Below are 17,401 nucleotides of genomic sequence, written 5' to 3'. Positions count from 1 at the left end.
TAGTAAATATGCATTCTTGGGACCTTGCAACACCAACACCTTAAGAAAAATTTGGAATACCGGTAATTGATACTTTGCGGTGTTGCCAAGGAAACAATGTACCGGTTCTATAATGTGATTTTGTTTTTCTTGCTGCAATATGAATTTACTTGCCTTTCAATCAAGAAACATATTATATGACTCACCTTGAATAATACTTAGCTGGTACAACTAAAGTTGTATATCATATATTGATAAAATTAGATGAAGAACACAACACTGTTGTTACGGTGACCAACTCAAGAAGGAGAAATGTTCGATTTTGTAAACTTTAAATTATTTTTCAACCCTTTATTTCATCTTCTTGCATCTAATTAGATATTTGGTCATAGTCAAAATTGAAAGTAAGGTTAGCCATTAATAAATATCAATCATAAAAGTTTTGGGATCTTCATTAATTGGAACTTATCAAAGAAAACAATTATTCTTTTCCGATTTTTAAGCATTTTTCTAATTATTTCCATAGCAACGCTCTATTTAAAGAATCTGATTTTTTAGGAGAATTCGGACCACACCAAACCTTTAAAAATTGATAATTTATCAGGAAATGTGATTTTTTAAAAGATAGGGTAAGATTTAAAAATACACACAAAACTTGGTAACCATTGCGAACCAAAATAAAATATCATCATTTGTTTTTGATGTCTTTTCAGGGCAATTTTTCTATTATTTGGTCACATTTCATTCTATTATTGCTTTTATTTCTATGTGTATGACTTTATACAATTCAATGATTTTTTTTTTTTACTTTTGAATGCTTTGTTACCATAGTCCTGTACGTAATAGTTAATTTACCAAACATGTTAATCATACATTTAAAACACCAGGCATTCAGCTTTCGGAAACAGTCATTGCTAATTGTTTTCTTTGTCGCAATGTTAACTCTAGGGCTCTAAATATGTTAAAAAATGCAATTTCTCAAACTTTAAAATTTAATGCATAGCAACCAATTTTGCCCGAAATTAGTTTAGGGTATCAAAGACTTTTATCATAGAGAGTTAGGAGAAATTCTGAGACTATGCGTGCCGTAAATATATAAAATTTCAAGTCTTTACAGAGAATGGCTCTTGATATGAAAAACATCATTCATGCAAACCAAGACCATTTTCCCATAATGAACTGTGTAAAAGAAGAAAAAGGTGGGGGAAAGTGGTGTATTCTAATTAATTGGAAGTCTCCTTATCGATTTATTAGTTTCATACTTGTGGCTTTCGATTACTTTTATTATTTTGCTAGCTCTATTTAGTTAATAATATAACTGGCAAAAAGTTCTCAATTAAAACAATTATTTAAGTATGTCCATCAATCACCATTGAATAAATGTTTTTATATTTTTACATTGGTAGATTTGGGATTTTGATTTGAAATCTTCAGCATTATTAATAATAAATAAATAAAAGAACCTATCAGTTATCTTTACTTGTAGGCCTTTTGTGTCAGATTCAAAAATAAAAAGATATTAAAAACATAATGTAATTTAAAACTAATGGTCATAACTGATTTTATTGTAAAGTAATGCAGTACATTACAATTACCTGTAATGGACCATGAAAGATAGATCTATTACACATATATAACATCCGAATACTTTGAAAAAAATGTAATGATTACTATGCATTACCTTTACAGATCACCATAACTGTCTGTGGAGATAGCAAACAGTTTTCAAGCTCAAGACTCTTTGAAAAAAGGTCGATGATATTAGTTTTTTATGAAAAAAAAGTCGATAAATAACTTACCATAAACTTCCAATTCACATAAATCATTATACGCATATTGTGAATAGTAACTAGGATATGTAACACCCTGTCTTCCCCGTTCGTTGTAGTATATAACATATTGTCCATGTATAGCACAGTTTATTGTCTGGTTCTCTGTCGGTGTACTGTTCACTTGTTGTAACTCATGGAAACAAAGTTGGCCGTCCTGCCTTCTTGTATTATTAGAAACGTACACAAAAAATCCAGCAAAGCGATTGTAGAAAGCACCAGGACCTTGAAATAAGATAAGTAGCTGTGATTCAGAGGTAAAAAAATTGCAAAGGCACAAGGTCATGAAACAGTCTAAAAAAATCTAAGGAATAAGAAGTTGAACTTCTCAGGGTCAACAGAATTACATGTAATTAAGGTCTTTTTTTTTCAAGCAACTTAGCTAAACTGTGCAAAACAACGATTTGGTTAGGAAAGGTTAAAAAAAAATACTACATCGTACCTACTACGTAGCTATGTTAAAGAATCACAAACCAAAAATCCTTTTCTTCTACTTACTCGGAAAATTATCTGTCCTGTAGAAGATGTTGATGTGGCTGATGCTGACCACGCTCTGTAGATCTACTCTCCACTCCGCTGTTATCTGTCTGGGACCTGATATTGTACACTGACCTCCTGCAGCTCCACGGTTTGTATATTGTCCGTCTACCGCCTTCGCTGCTCCCCAGGCTACTGGTATGTCAGGCCAAGGAGTCTGTTGCCATGCTGGTTTATTCAAAGCTAAATTTTCTATCGTAAAAAGCCATTTTAATTACAATGTAGTATTACACACATCATTGTAAAACAACATTACTAACACTTATAAAACTGGTGTTTAACTATATAAATATTTTATATGCAGTATGTCACAACAATTTTCATAGACATATTTCTTTCAATTGCAAGAAGGCAATGCTATCATCCGCGATGTTTACAATGAGACCTTGATTTTAAAACCTGGAAGTTCAAATGAAACTTAACATCCAAACTAGCCGCGTTTTGTTTTCATTGATACGGATGATACAATTTTGTAGGAAAAAAAAATACCATTTTAGGGGATGCAAAAACCAAATAAGCTGAAAGATATGAATATCATATCAAACGAATTAAAAAGCAATCACATTTCAATGAAATTTATGTTATAAAGCCATAAAACATATCACTAAAAGTTTCTCAAAAACTGCAATATTTGTCATATTGTTTAGTTTAGAAAAAATCATTTAAATGAACAAAAAAGCTTATATACTTTATCTAGAATATTTCTATAATAACTTCAATCATCCAGTGTCATTTATTAAATCAGACTGAACTTGATTCGATACTTAAATACATTCGAAACAAGAAAAATATGAGTGTTGTTTTTGATAGTCCTGTATTTATACATTCATATTTTGGGAATTTGAAATATTTTTTATATAATGTTTACTTGACAGATAATATACCGATCTTTCGGATCTCCATTTAAGATTCCTATCAAAATCTTCAAGGACAAAACAAAACAAAATAAATCAAACTGCATAAACTAAAACGGAAATGTACGCGAGGGAAAGCGATTTTAACTCAAAAGGATCATTACAAAGTTATCAAACTAAAAAAATATTTCAAGAGTGGCATACCTTTCGATCTGAAAAAGCAAAGACGAATATTTTTGTTCGTTATTTCATGCTTTCAATTTGTTTTCTTTGGAGTACCTAAATAAGCGTATTAAAATAGAATATTTGAAGAAACGTCCAATAAACTCAGGAAAAGTTATGGGGGCAGGATCGGAGGAGAGGCCATAGTTACCTGTGAAAAAGGTAACCTAACATGTCCATAATATTTTGAAATCTTACCATAAGATTTCGTACAATTCACTAGCAGAAATATCAGGACAATGCCAATGACCATGTCGATCTGCCTCTTTTCTGCGAAAAAAAATTAAATATCTATAAATCCATATTTTACATGTTTTATGTCTTTTTTTGTCTTTTACAGTAATTCTTTGCTTTAAAAGAACTTATGCGATTGTTAGCTGCCTATTTAACAGTATGAAACAATATTCCCATCCTTTATTCCCCAATATCTATGGGTTACCCGCATTATAGAGAAAATTGGTTAGAGCGTTTGCTCTTGAGTCGCGAAGTAAGGAGATCCTTACCCAGCTGGTTCAAATCAAAGTTTCAGAAGAGAAGACCGGTCCTTCGGATGAGACCGTGTAACCCGAGGTCCCATGTCGCAGTAGGTGCTGGCACGAAAAAGAACCTTCACTGCTCAATGGCCATAAGTTCTAGATAAAGGACAAAATTTAAAGCTCTTATCGACAAAAGGTGTTGTCTCCATATGAGTGAGATATTCTCGAGACGGATGTTAAACAACATACAATTAATCAATTTTCTTGCCTGGTTCGATTTCTTTGAACAGAATATTGTACATAAGTACACATCAAAAAGTTAAATGTTGTTCTCCAATTTTATTAAAAACCTGCATAAACATGCCACTTTAGAGGGCTGGATGGTTGTGGCCATTTTTAGACTATATCGACGGCCTTAGAAGAAGAGCTTTATATAAAGATATACAAAAATGGTCAATTTTTAAAACTAAAATTTATGAAATTTTTCTTTGCAAAATGATATTTGATTGCTTAAGATATATCTTTACTTTAGAAAAATAAAGTTATATCTGGTTGCAAATTTATTGACCCCCTAGACACCTCAAAAGCGCCTCCATCTTCAAAACTTGAATGTTGTTTGGAAAGTTAAGTATTTTTATTTTGTTTGTTAGGGAAACATTGAAATGATAAATAAATAGAGAAACATCTTAAGTATAGGTAAAGATCGAATAGACATGAACAACAAAATTAATATCAAATTAAATTAGATTCATGAAACTTTTTAATTGAAAAGTTTCAATACACCTTCCAATCATTTGGTGAATCCAGTTATGACCAATTTGTCTAGAAAAATAATTTATATTAAATACTCATAGTAAGTAACTTCAATAAAATATAAAAGGCCCTTGTACCTTAAAGGTCACCTGAGTATCACTTTCCAACAATTGAATTTGGTTCATGTTTTAAACCAGAGGCCATTAAATTTACGATTTTGAAAGGGGCGCATTGCTTAAAATGACTACACATTTAGCGTACTAGAGGTAAATCAGAGTTACAAAGAGAAAATGCATTTCCACTTTATAACCAGTTATGCACCCCACCCCACAGTAATCACTGACACAGGGGACACAGATTTTAAAATCTAGGAAATTTCATCATAATTTTTTTATAGTATATAGCTGATTAATACCAAAGAGCAGATTTCAAAGCAAATCAAAAGAAATCAAAGCATTAATTTATTTTCAACCTTCCTCATAACTATGTACACTGGTTTAATATTCTTGAGAAGAGAAGATTTTCATTGAATTTATTCATTTTCACCATATAATAAATTTAGCCCCACCCTTACTCCACAACTCCTTACCCTGGGGCCGTAAAATTCACAATTTGGAAAAAGGAATTGTTAGTCAACATAACTTTGAAATGATTAGTATATATAATACCAAGAAGCAGAGAAGAATATTTTTAAAGTTTTTTTTTTTATTTTCACTATACATGTATATTTAAAAGAGCCACGCCCTATCACCAGAAGCCAAGAATCAGGGGCCATAAAATTCACAATTTTGGAAGATGAGCAAAGAACTAGATTTTCAAAGAATTCACGCATTTCACTATAAAATCAATAGAGTCCTGCCCTAACCCGCTCTAACACCAGAATCCCCGACCCAGGGGCCATTAAATTCACGATTTTAGAAGAGGCTTTCTTGCTCATAACTATGTACTTGGATAGTTTAGTTAATGCCCTGGACCAGAGAAGATTTTCAAAGGAACAATGAATCTTCACTATAAAATCTATTTAGCCCCGCTCTAGCATTAGAACCCCTGATCCTGGGGCCATGAATTTACAATTTTGGTAGAGGAATCAATGCTGATTCGATCATGCCAACAGTTTGACTGCTTGATGTTCAGGCCTCAGGGTCACCAAACAAAAATAGACTTAAGTCAAATCTTCAATCGCCTGTAAATATTTATTTATTATAGTATTTATTTCCAAATTTGCAAATAAGAACACCTCTGTGCTTTGATATTGAAAAATACTTTAATTTTGGTCTGCTTGACGTCTACAGCATTTAATTATTAAATAAAGATTTCTCTGTAATCTTAATGTCTTTTGATCCTGAGGCCGGGAGTAAAGAAGAAGATTTTAGAAGATTGCATAAATTTTACTGGTTTTGTCACCACCCCTCAGGTCCCAGGGAGCAGGGAACATGAAATTTACAATTTTTGTTTCCCTTCACCAATATATGATTTATGTCAAAATTGGTTGCAAAGAAGAAGCTGAAAATGTTCAAATGATAAGACAAACGACGAACAAAAACGGAAAGCAATAGACGAATTTCACATTCCTAAGAGTTATCTCCTATTGTCGGGGTAACGCTCATTTTTCCCACTTTGTCTTTCGTAAGTTACCTGTAAATATTTTTAAAGTTCAAACGTTATCGAGCAATTTCTATCTGTACCTGTATTGCCAGAGTATGGGGAACATGAAAAAGATAATGAATAATTATCTTTATACAGATTTTATTTCTAGGTTGGTAAGGGATAGAGGGGAAAATGTGCCTTACGCCGTTTACCCCAGATTGATCCTGCAAAAGGGAATATCTGTTGTAAATGTGAAAGTCATCTATAGGTCACTTGAGTTTACTCAGTTGTCCTAATAAAAAAATAGACTGACAGTACTAGTTTACCGTATATAAAACAAGGAAAAAGATATCAATCAAGATATGTGAATGGGAAGTGGATTCCTCAAATTAAATTAAAATTGAAAAATGCATTGATTGAAAATATTAAAACATATACTAAGTGGTAAATTGATTGGACAGCTAGAATAGCCTATACGAGCCCGCTCCGCAATGTGTCAAATATAATACATGATTTAAAAACAAAACATACGCATAGGAGAAGTTTTACTGCGCTTATAAAACCTCAACGCTTCAGTAAGTTTTTTTAAGTTACAATCAAAGTACTGAGAGAAATGAAAGCTGGGTTTTAACTGCTCGAGTACATTCTTTAATGCGATATAAATCATATACATGTAATATTATTATATATGATATAAACATGCCTGTATTTATAAGAGAAGAATCGTAATTTCTGGTCCTCTAGAAAACCACTGTTAAAATGAATTTCGCAACGTGTCTTTATCGTATTTTCGAAAATAAAGTCGGTCGTGTTTCGCGGACAAAGGTTTGATGATTTGCAGGAACTGAGACAGAAAGTGTTAATATTATTTTACATATTAAATCTGAACAATCTGTAAACATTTTTGATGACTGTTTAAAGCGACATCAAAAATGCATTGATTTAAACGGTGACTGTGTTACATGTACTACTAAGCTTATGTCGTCAAGGAATTTCGTTTTGTGTGTGTTTATGTCTGTTTTGTTCTGCTAAATTACTACTATTTGGGCTTCGCTTTTGTTTAAAATTTGTATATGTATAAAATGAAACATTTATTTATGAAAATGTTTGTTTCATTTATGAAAATTTTTTTCTTAACTTTGTTTTTTAGTCACTAAATCTAAGTTATAATGTTTACAACATAAGAATTCTATGCATTTTTGTATGCCATATATTTTAAAAATTTTACTGTATACTATGTAAGTAGTTTATGATATTCAATGTTTACATTGATTGATAAAAGTAATTTTCTGTTTAAACATGAGTTTAAGATTACTCTTAACTTTGTTTTTAGTATCTGAATTTATGTTATAACATTTAAAATATGAGAATTCTATGCATTTTGTATGCCATATATTTTTTTTTTAATTTTACTGAATACTCTTGATTTGTTTATGATATTGAATCTTTTCATTCTTTGATAAAGGAATGATTTTTTTAAAATTGATTTTAAGTTTTCTCTTAACTTTGTTTTTTAGTCTTTGAATTTGTTTGATAAGTAGATCAAATTGTCAACATTTTCATGATGGTAAATCAACGTTTTCATAGTGATTACTATAGTTAATCCAAGTGTCAATGCTATGACAATAATCAATCAAAATTTTCAAAAAGTTTTCAAAATGTTCACCAAGTTTCACCAAAATTTTCAAAGTGTCAAAGTTTTCGCCAAATGTTTTTTAAAGATCAAAGTTTTCGCCAAAGTTTATCAAAGTATCAAAGTTTTCGCCAAAGTTTTTTCAAAGTGTCAAAGTTTTTAAAAAGTTTGTCAAAGTGGTCACTATAGTAAACCAAAATTTTCAATGCATAAAAGTTTTAACTATAGTAAACTATAGTACACTCTAATTTACTAAAGTTTTTTGATAGGGGAGTTTATGGATATCACGTTATAACTAGTGTATTCATACAGGTTAAGTAAGAACTCTTGTGTAATCGTTTTGGAGTTAATTTATTTGCGAATTTTTTTAATTTATAAGTATAGCTATATTAGGGTCGCCCGCATGGCGCATTGGTTAAAGCGTCTGCTCTAGAGTTGCGAAGTAGGGTGTTATCCTCGGGTTCGAATCCCAGTTCTAGAAATGAAGACTGGTCTTTTGGATGAGACCGTATAGCAAAAGATCCCGTGTCGCAGTAGGTCCTGGCACGAAAAAGAAATCTCACTGCTCAAGGGTCATAAGTTCTGAGTAAAGGAAAAAAAAACTTACAGCTCTCAGTATGAGTGAAAAATTATCGAGAGGGGCGTTAATTAAACAAGATACAATTTATCAACCTTTTTACCTGGTTCGATTTCTCTAAACAGAATATTGTACATAAGTACACATCAAAAAGGTTAAATGTTGTTCTCCAATTTTATTAAAAACCTGCATAAACATGCCACTCAAGAGGGCAGGGTGGTTGTGGCCATTTTAAGACTATATCGACCCCCTTAGAAGAAGAGCTTTATATAAAGATATACAAAAATGGTCAATTTTTAAAACTAAAATTTATGAAATTTGTTTTTGGCAATTGATATTTGACAGCTAAAGATATATTTTTACTTTAGAAAAATGAAGTTATATCTGGCTGCAAATTTGTTGACCCCCTAGACACCTTAAAAGGGCCTCCATCCTCAAAACTTGAATGTTTATGTTTGGAAAGTTAAGTATTTTAATTTTGTTTGTTAGGGAAACATTGAAATTATAAATAAATATAGAAACATGAATATAGAAACAACTTAAGTATACGTAAAGATCGAATAGACATGAATGGACATGAACAACAAAATCAATATTAAATTAAATTAGATTCATGAAACTTTTTAATTGAAAAGTTTCAATACACGTTCCAATCATTTGGTGAATCCAGTTATGATCAATTTGTCTAGAAAAATAATTTATATTAAATACTCATAGTAAGTAATTTCAATAAAGTATAGGAGGCCCACGTACCTTAAAGGTCACCCGAGTATCACTTTCCAGCAATTGAATTTGGTTAATGTTTGAGGCCATGAAATTTACAATGTTGAAAGGGGTGCCATTGCTTATAATTATTACACATTTAGCGTACTAGAGGTAAATCAGAGTTACAAAGAGAAAATACATTTCCTCTTTATAACCAGTTATGCACCCCACCCCACAGAAATCACTGACACTGGGGACAAAGATATCAAAATTTTGGAAATTTCATCATATTATAATAGTTGATTATTACCAAAGAGCAGATTTCAAAGCATTTATTTATTTTCAGACTATGCCCCCCTCCTTTTACCCCTGACCTGGGGCCCTAAAACTAACCCTTTTTGATAAAGAACATTTCTTCGTCATAAATATGTACAATGTACCTAGATCGTTGGCAAAATACCCAGGAGAAAAAGAAAAGATTTTCAAAGAAATCACGCATTTTCAATACATAATCATTACAGTCCCGCCATACACCAGAACCCCTGACCCAGGGTCCAAGAAATTCACAAATTTTGAAGAGGCATCCTTCCTCATTACTTTGTACATAAGTCATTTGTACAATACCCATGAGCAGAGAAGATTTTCATTGAATTTATTCATTTTCACCATTTAATAAATTTAGTCCCACCCTTACTCCACAACCCCTTACCCTGGGGCCGTGAAGTTCACAATTTGGAAAAAGAAATTGTTATTCATCATAACTTTGTAATGATTAGTACATATAATACCAAGGAGCAGAGAAGAATATTTTTATTTTTATTTTATTTTCACTCTACATGTATATTCAAAAGAGCCATGCCTTATCACCGGAACCCAATAATCAGGGGCCATAAAATTCACAATTTTGGAAGATGAACAAAGAACTAAATTTTTGAAGAATTTATGGTTTCACTATGAAATCAATAGAGTCCTGCCCTAAAACCAGAACCCCCGATCAAGGGCCACTATGAAATTCCCAGTTTAGGAAGAGGCAGTCTCATCATTACTATGAACTTGGTTAGTTTGTTTAATACCCAGGAGCTGAAAAGAGGATTTTCAAAGAATTTATGTATTTTCACAATATAATCCATGAAGCCTTGCTCTAACACCAGAATCCCCGACCCAGGTAAATACCAACACCTCTGTGAACTAATATTGACTTCTACAGCATTTAATTACTAAATAAAGAAGGTTTTAGAAGATTGCATAAATTTTACTGGTTTTTTCCCCACCCCTCAGGTCTCAGGGGGCAAGGACCATGAAATTTACAATTCTTGTTTCCCTTCACCCATAGATGATTTATGTCAAAATTGGTTGAGCGGTTGCAGAGAAGAAGCTGAAAATGTTCAAATGATTAGAATGAAGACACACGACGAACGAAAACGGAAAGCAATAGACGAATTTCACATTCCTAAGGGTTATCTCCCTTAATTTGTCGGCGTATTGCTCATTTTCCCACTTTGTCCTTTGTAAGTTACCTGTAAGTATTTTTAATCTTCAAACGTTATCGAACAATATCGATCTGTACCTATATTGCCAGAGTATGGGGCAACATGAAAAACAAAATAAATAATTATCTTTATACAGATTTCATTTCTAGGTTGGTAAGGAATAGATGGGAAACTGTGTTTTACGCCGGTTTACCCCAGATTGACCCTGCAAAGGGGAATAACTGTTGTAAATGTAAAAGTCGTCTATAGGTCACTTGAGTTTGCTCAGGTGACTTAATAACAAAATAGACTGACAGTACTATTTTACCGTATATTAAACAAGGAAAAAGATATCAATCAAAACAAATACATGTTTATTCGATATGTGAATTGGAAGTGGATTCCTCAAATTAAATTAAAATCTAAGGTAATGTTAATTACTAACCTTATAAAAGCAAAACTTTTTGTTGGAGTCCTTACCATGTAAAAAAAACTCTTTTAAAAGTGTTTTGTCATTCCATAAAATTATATGTCTTCACATGGTACGAGCTTTTTAAATTTCCTTCTTGATTTATTTTCATGCATACGATTGTAGAGTTAAACAGCCCTTGTAATTTATGGGAAGTACTCTACGTAATTTACCTTTTACTTACACAAGGGTTGTAACAAGAATGAAAACTCCGATAAGAAAAATTTTAAACAAGTTTTCACCTCAATTTAATCAAATAAATAAATATTCGCTGGTGTGATATTTCAATAAAACCTTGTGTCGTTTGACTCTATCTAATCACCAATGACAAGACTTCTTTTTTGTGTGTTATTTCAAGGGGCGTATTATGTTAACAGGCTATAATAAATCAATAAATTTAAACAGCAATTTACTATTTTGACAGGTTTATTTTGCAAAGGTTCGTAAAAAAAAAAAAAACAAATGAAATGAAAACAATTTAAATAGTCGGAGATCATGACCTCAAGTGTCATTATAAGAACTTTAAGAGAATTTTAGTGTTATTGGGTTTAGAAACTTAAGGTTCATAAGCTCTCTGCTTAATCATAAAAATGTTGATTTAACTCTAATCACTAATTATTAATTACTATTCAACTATTATTTCGCTAAAAATAAAAACATTTAAAGAATAGTTTGCGGGGGGATTGCAATTATATAAAATACACATTTCAACTTGTTTAATTTTATTTGAAATAATTCACATTAATGTTATCAGTCTCATCACAGTATCGATGAACCTCAAAAAGATAATTCACGAACATTTTTTTTTGCCATTAAGAAGAAAATTATATCAGCCTAACCAGAGTAGAAAACAACTCCGGACGTCTAATCTGTAGCTGTTGTACGGCAGTGAAAATTTCCACCTCCCCGTCCGTGTACAACTGTTGTATTACGTTGTAAACAGCACAGAATACATCACACATGGCTGCACCATTGCTGTTAGGTAGAAGAAATTATTAGTTTTTTAGATCCATACAAACGTCTACATCAGTTAGCAGGCGCAGGAAATATATAGCGTCCCCTGGTGGAGGATAGTGCGTCACAATGAAGGTTTTGTTGTTTACATACATGTATGACTAAAAGGGAAGACAAAATTTCTTCTTTTTTGGCAGGTAGGAGACAATCGCTCCCCAGAGTTGTCGATCGCTTCGCTACAACACTTCTGTCAACGTCTAAACGCAAAGACTCTTGGCAAAACTTACTTTTATCTATTGTGTCATAAATTATGAATTTAAAACTTCTATATTCTTGCTTAACATTTTAAAAGGAAGTTTATTTATGAGAATTAGAATCAGATATCGCTTTTTCATTATATCTTATAAGGGATTATTTCTCGGCAGGATAGTACGAACGCAGAAAATTTAAAAAGCATTTCCGATAAATATCTACAAGGTTTAGTTTTTGATAGACAAACAATTTGCAGCATTGACACATATATAAACATGTAAAAATTGTTAATCTTCCTGTGGGCCACTTAAAACAACATTTGAAAAATAATCACGTTCCTCCGCTTCCGTACTACTTTTTAGATGTTGACAGAGGTATAAGTGGAACGATATCTCTGGGTAGAGATCGGGTAAGAGATAAGAATTGTTCACATTGATATTTTTTAGGGAAACAAAATAAAAATTGAAAAATGTTTTTCAATAGCAAATTTCATTGTGAAGTGTCCATTTTAACAACTAGATGACAAATTCAATTCTTTCGAATTTAATTATTCAGAAATTGTTTGATTTGAAAATATTAAAACATATACTAAGTGGTAAATTGATTGGACAGCTAGAATAGCCTATACGAGCCCGCTCCGCAATGTGTCAAATATAATACACGATTTAAAAACAAAACATACGTATAGGAGAAGTTTTACTGCGCTTATAAAACCTCAACGCTTCAGTAAGTTTTTTAAAGTTACAATCAAAATACTGAGAGAAATGAAAGCTGGGTTTTAACTGCTCGAGTACATTCTTTAATCCGATATAAATCATATACATGTAATATTATTATATATGATATAAACATGCCTGTATTTATAAGAGAAGAATCGTAATTTCTGGTCCTCTAGAAAACCACTGTTAAAATGAATTTCGCAACGTGTCTTTGTCGTATTTTCGAAAATAAAGTCGGTCGTGTTTCGCGGACAAAGGTTTGATGATTTGCAGGAACTGAGACAGAAAGTGTTAATATTATTTTACATATTAAATCTGAACAGTTTGTAAACATTTTTGATGACTGTTTAAAGCGACATCAAAAATGCATTAATTTAAACGGTGACTGTGTTACATGTACTACTAAGCTTATGTCGTCAAGGAATTTCGTTTTGTGTGTGTTTATGTCTGTTTTGTTCTGCTAAATTACAACTATTTGGGCTTCGCTTTTGTTTAAAATTTGTATATATATAAAATGAAACATTTATTTATGAAAATGTTTGTTTCATTTATGACAATTTTTTTTCTTAACTTTGTTTTTTAGTCTCTAAATCTATGTTATAATGTTTACAACATAAGAATTCTATGCATTTTTGTATGCCATATATTTTAAAAATTTTACTGTATACTATGTAAGTAGTTTATGATATTCAATGTTTACATTGATTGATAAAAGTAATTTTCTGTTTAAACATGAGTTTAAGATTACTCTTAACTTTGTTTTTAGTATCTGAATTTATGTTATAACATTTAAAATATGATTATTCTATGCATTTGTATGCCATATATTTTTTTTTTAATTTTACTGAATACTCTTGATTTGTTTATGATATTGAATCCTTTCATTCTTTGATAAAGGAATGATTTTTTTAAAATTGATTTTAAGTTTTCTCTTAACTTTGCTTTTTAGTCTTTGAATTTGTTTGATAAGTAGATCAAATTGTTAACATTTTCATAATGGTAAATCAACGTTTTCATAGTGATTACTATAGTTAATCCAAGTGTCAATGCTATGACAATAATCAATCAAAATTTTCAAAAAGTTTTCAAAATGTTCACCAAGTTTCACCAAAATTTTCAAAGTGTCAAAGTTTTCGCCAAATGTTTTTTAAAGATCAAAGTTTTCGCCAAAGTTTATCAAAGTATCAAAGTTTTCGCCAAAGTTTTTTCAAAGTGTCAAAGTTTTTAAAAAGTTTGTCAAAGTGGTCACTATAGTTAACCAAAATTTTCAATGCATAAAAGTTTTAACTATAGTAAACTATAGTACACTCTAATTTACTAAAGTTTTTTGATAGGGGAGTTTATGGATATCACGTTATAACTAGTGTATTCATACAGGTTAAGTAAGAACTCTTGTGTAATCGTTATGGAGTTAATTTATTAGCGAAATTTTTTAATTCATAAGTATAGCTATATTAGGGTCGCCCGCATGGCGCATTGGTTAAAGCGTCTGTTCTAGAGTTGCGAAGTAGGGTGTTATCCTCGGGTTCGAATCCCAGTTCTAGAAATGAAGACTGGTCTTTTGGATGAGACCGTATAGCAAAAGATCCCGTGTCGCAGTAGGTCCTGGCACGAAAAAGAAATCTCACTGCTCAAGGGTCATAAGTTCTGAGTAAAGGAAAAAAAAACTTACAGCTCTCAGTATGAGTGAAAAATTATCGAGAGGGGCGTTAATTAAACAAGATACAATTTATCAACCTTTTTACCTGGTTCGATTTCTCTAAACAGAATATTGTACATAAGTACACATCAAAAAGGTTAAATGTTGTTCTCCAATTTTATTAAAAACCTGCATAAACATGCCACTCAAGAGGGCAGGGTGGTTGTGGCCATTTTAAGACTATATCGACCCCCTTAGAAGAAGAGCTTTATATAAAGATATACAAAAATTGTCAATTTTTAAAACTTAAATTTATGAAATTTGTTTTTGGCAATTGATATTTGACAGCTAAAGATATATCTTTACTTTAGAAAAATGAAGTTATATCTGGCTGCAAATTTGTTGACCTCCTAGACACCTCAAAAGGGCCTCCATCCTCAAAACTTGAATGTTTATGTTTGGAAAGTTAAGAGAGAATGTCACGAATCATCAAGCTTCAGATGGAAACTTAAAATTTTAACCTCCTGTTTTCCTATATTGGTTGTAAAAAGTGTTCATTGTACACAACTTTCACATATATGAAAATGATGTTTGACTAACAAAACTATTATTTATCTACCTTCTTATGTGTTGCCATGGAAACCACCGTAAGTGAAGGAAAAAAGCTTAAATTTTAACTTTTTTGGAAGAATATTTTTTCAGAAAGAATACCGATATCACCAACAACAAACTTTATGCAAACTATTAAAGATATATAGTGTGCAAAAAAGTTTCAGAGCAAATCTAAATACAAATGCATCTGTTGCCATGGCAACACAAATACTATATAGCTTAACAATGTGAAAATTTAAATATTTACCTGTCAAGTTAAAACTAATATATATAAAATCTACAACAGGTTCAGCATTTAAATGAATTTTATTCTTGCACAATACATGTTGATCTTCAAGACTGACATATAAAATTGAGAAGCATTTTTACTACTTTTGTGGGAAAACTGTTCAATTTCATGTTTGAATTCTTTAAAGAATGCTTAAAATTCACTTCCAATATTTTAGGAAAACTTTCAATTTCTTCCAAATTGATACAATTGCATGTATAAAAGCTAGCATACTCTTGCATCATTAATAAATATAGTGAAATTATGGGATAAAAATCCTGTAATGTGCCCATAGCAACCAAATTTACTGCATAGCAACCAAGACATTTTCGAAACATAATGACAAAAAAATAAAGGAGAACATGTATTATAAGTATAAATAAGTTGAAAAATCTTTTTTTCTTAAAAAAAATATATATATACTGTAATTTATGCATTGATCATATTCTGTGCATAGCAACCAAATGAGGTCCATAGCAACAGAGCTGAATAGACATTTTATTATTCATGAATTATCAATAAAAACTATTGATGATACTCCAAAGGAATAGTTATGGGAATGCAAACGGATAAACTAATAGTGTGCATCCTTAGATGCAATACTTATGTAATTTTGGTCTGAGATTTTGATCTACCATAGTTATAAGTAAAATTAAGAAGCAAATTTAAGGACATTGTTCCACTAACTTTATGGAAAGGAGTATAAATGGTGAAAGGTGGTGTAACAAATTAGTGAAATCTCTTTCTAATATTTTGCTAAAATTTAATTATTAGGAGAGTGGTTATCTTTAAAATTGAAAGGTATCCAATAAAAAGAATTTGAAAACAAAAACAATACAGCATATACAAATTGAAAATGGTCTAGCAACCTTAATCAGATCATAGCAACAGTATAGTGTTAAGACAGAAATTGATCTATTTTTTCATTTAATAAACTTCATACTCATTTAAAAATTGTTTATACAAATTTTTAATAGATAATTTGATTACATTTTACACCAATTTAATATTTTTTAAAAAATTAATATTTTTCCTTAGCAACATATATCTGACCATAGCAACACTGAGTATTAATGAGGTAATTTCTACATTTAAATTGTTTTGTTCATATCAAAACTTAATTAAGTGTACATAAAAAGAATAAAGCAAAAATCTAAATTAGATCAATGTACGTACACACCAAAATCTACAAGAATTAAAAACATACCATAGCAACAATTTCCTAATGTAGTAACATAACATTAAAAGTCAGGAATTTATAATTATTAAATTTAAACAAAATAGTGTTTAAAAAGTTTGGAAATTTTCTTGCTGCTGTATATCTGTATTTGGTAAGAGTTGGAATTCGAATAAAGACAATCAACTGATTGTAAGTATAGGCATGAGCAAATAATGACAAAATTTGTCTCTGTGTTCCCCAGTCAGTAGATAGGTTATAGGCTTTTGAAAGAAATTGCAGAATGTTGGTGTCAGCAGAATCTGAAGCAGTTTTCAATAAAGCATCCAGCAGAAGAGAGCCTTGACCTGGTGCAAGGACATTCACAACCTCTTGAAAAATTGATTTAGCTGATGATATATAATCACATTTTGTACGGTCAGATGCTTCATTCCAATCTGTTCTGAGTTGCTTCTTTACTGGACTTAGGCCACAACTTTGCAGGAAAGTGTCTAGAGCTTTCCTCTTGTTATTCATGTTTTCTAGGTGATCACCTCCCTCCTCTTCTTCATATGTATCTTGACTGCTCGGTTACCAGAGGCTGCCTTGTGAATTAATGGACACTTGCATATTTGTCTACAAAGAAAATTTCTTTGTAAGACACCAACTTAACCAAAATTGAAAATTTTATACCCTCCTATCAATAGGACA

At 31.1% G+C, this 17,401-nt stretch overlaps 1 pseudogene; it reads right to left on the bottom strand.

Moving 5' to 3' along the window:
- Positions 1-17,401, bottom strand: part of LOC134258585 (multiple epidermal growth factor-like domains protein 10) — a 34,035-nt pseudogene that overhangs the window by 7,846 nt on the left and 8,788 nt on the right.

Source organism: Saccostrea cucullata, unplaced genomic scaffold (genome assembly GCF_032062105.1).
Source record: "Saccostrea cucullata isolate Sc308-1 unplaced genomic scaffold, CSIRO_AGI_Scuc_v1 ctg903, whole genome shotgun sequence".
Lineage (NCBI taxonomy): Eukaryota > Metazoa > Mollusca > Bivalvia > Ostreida > Ostreidae > Saccostrea > Saccostrea cuccullata.
This window is presented reverse-complemented; position numbering and strand designations above follow the sequence as displayed.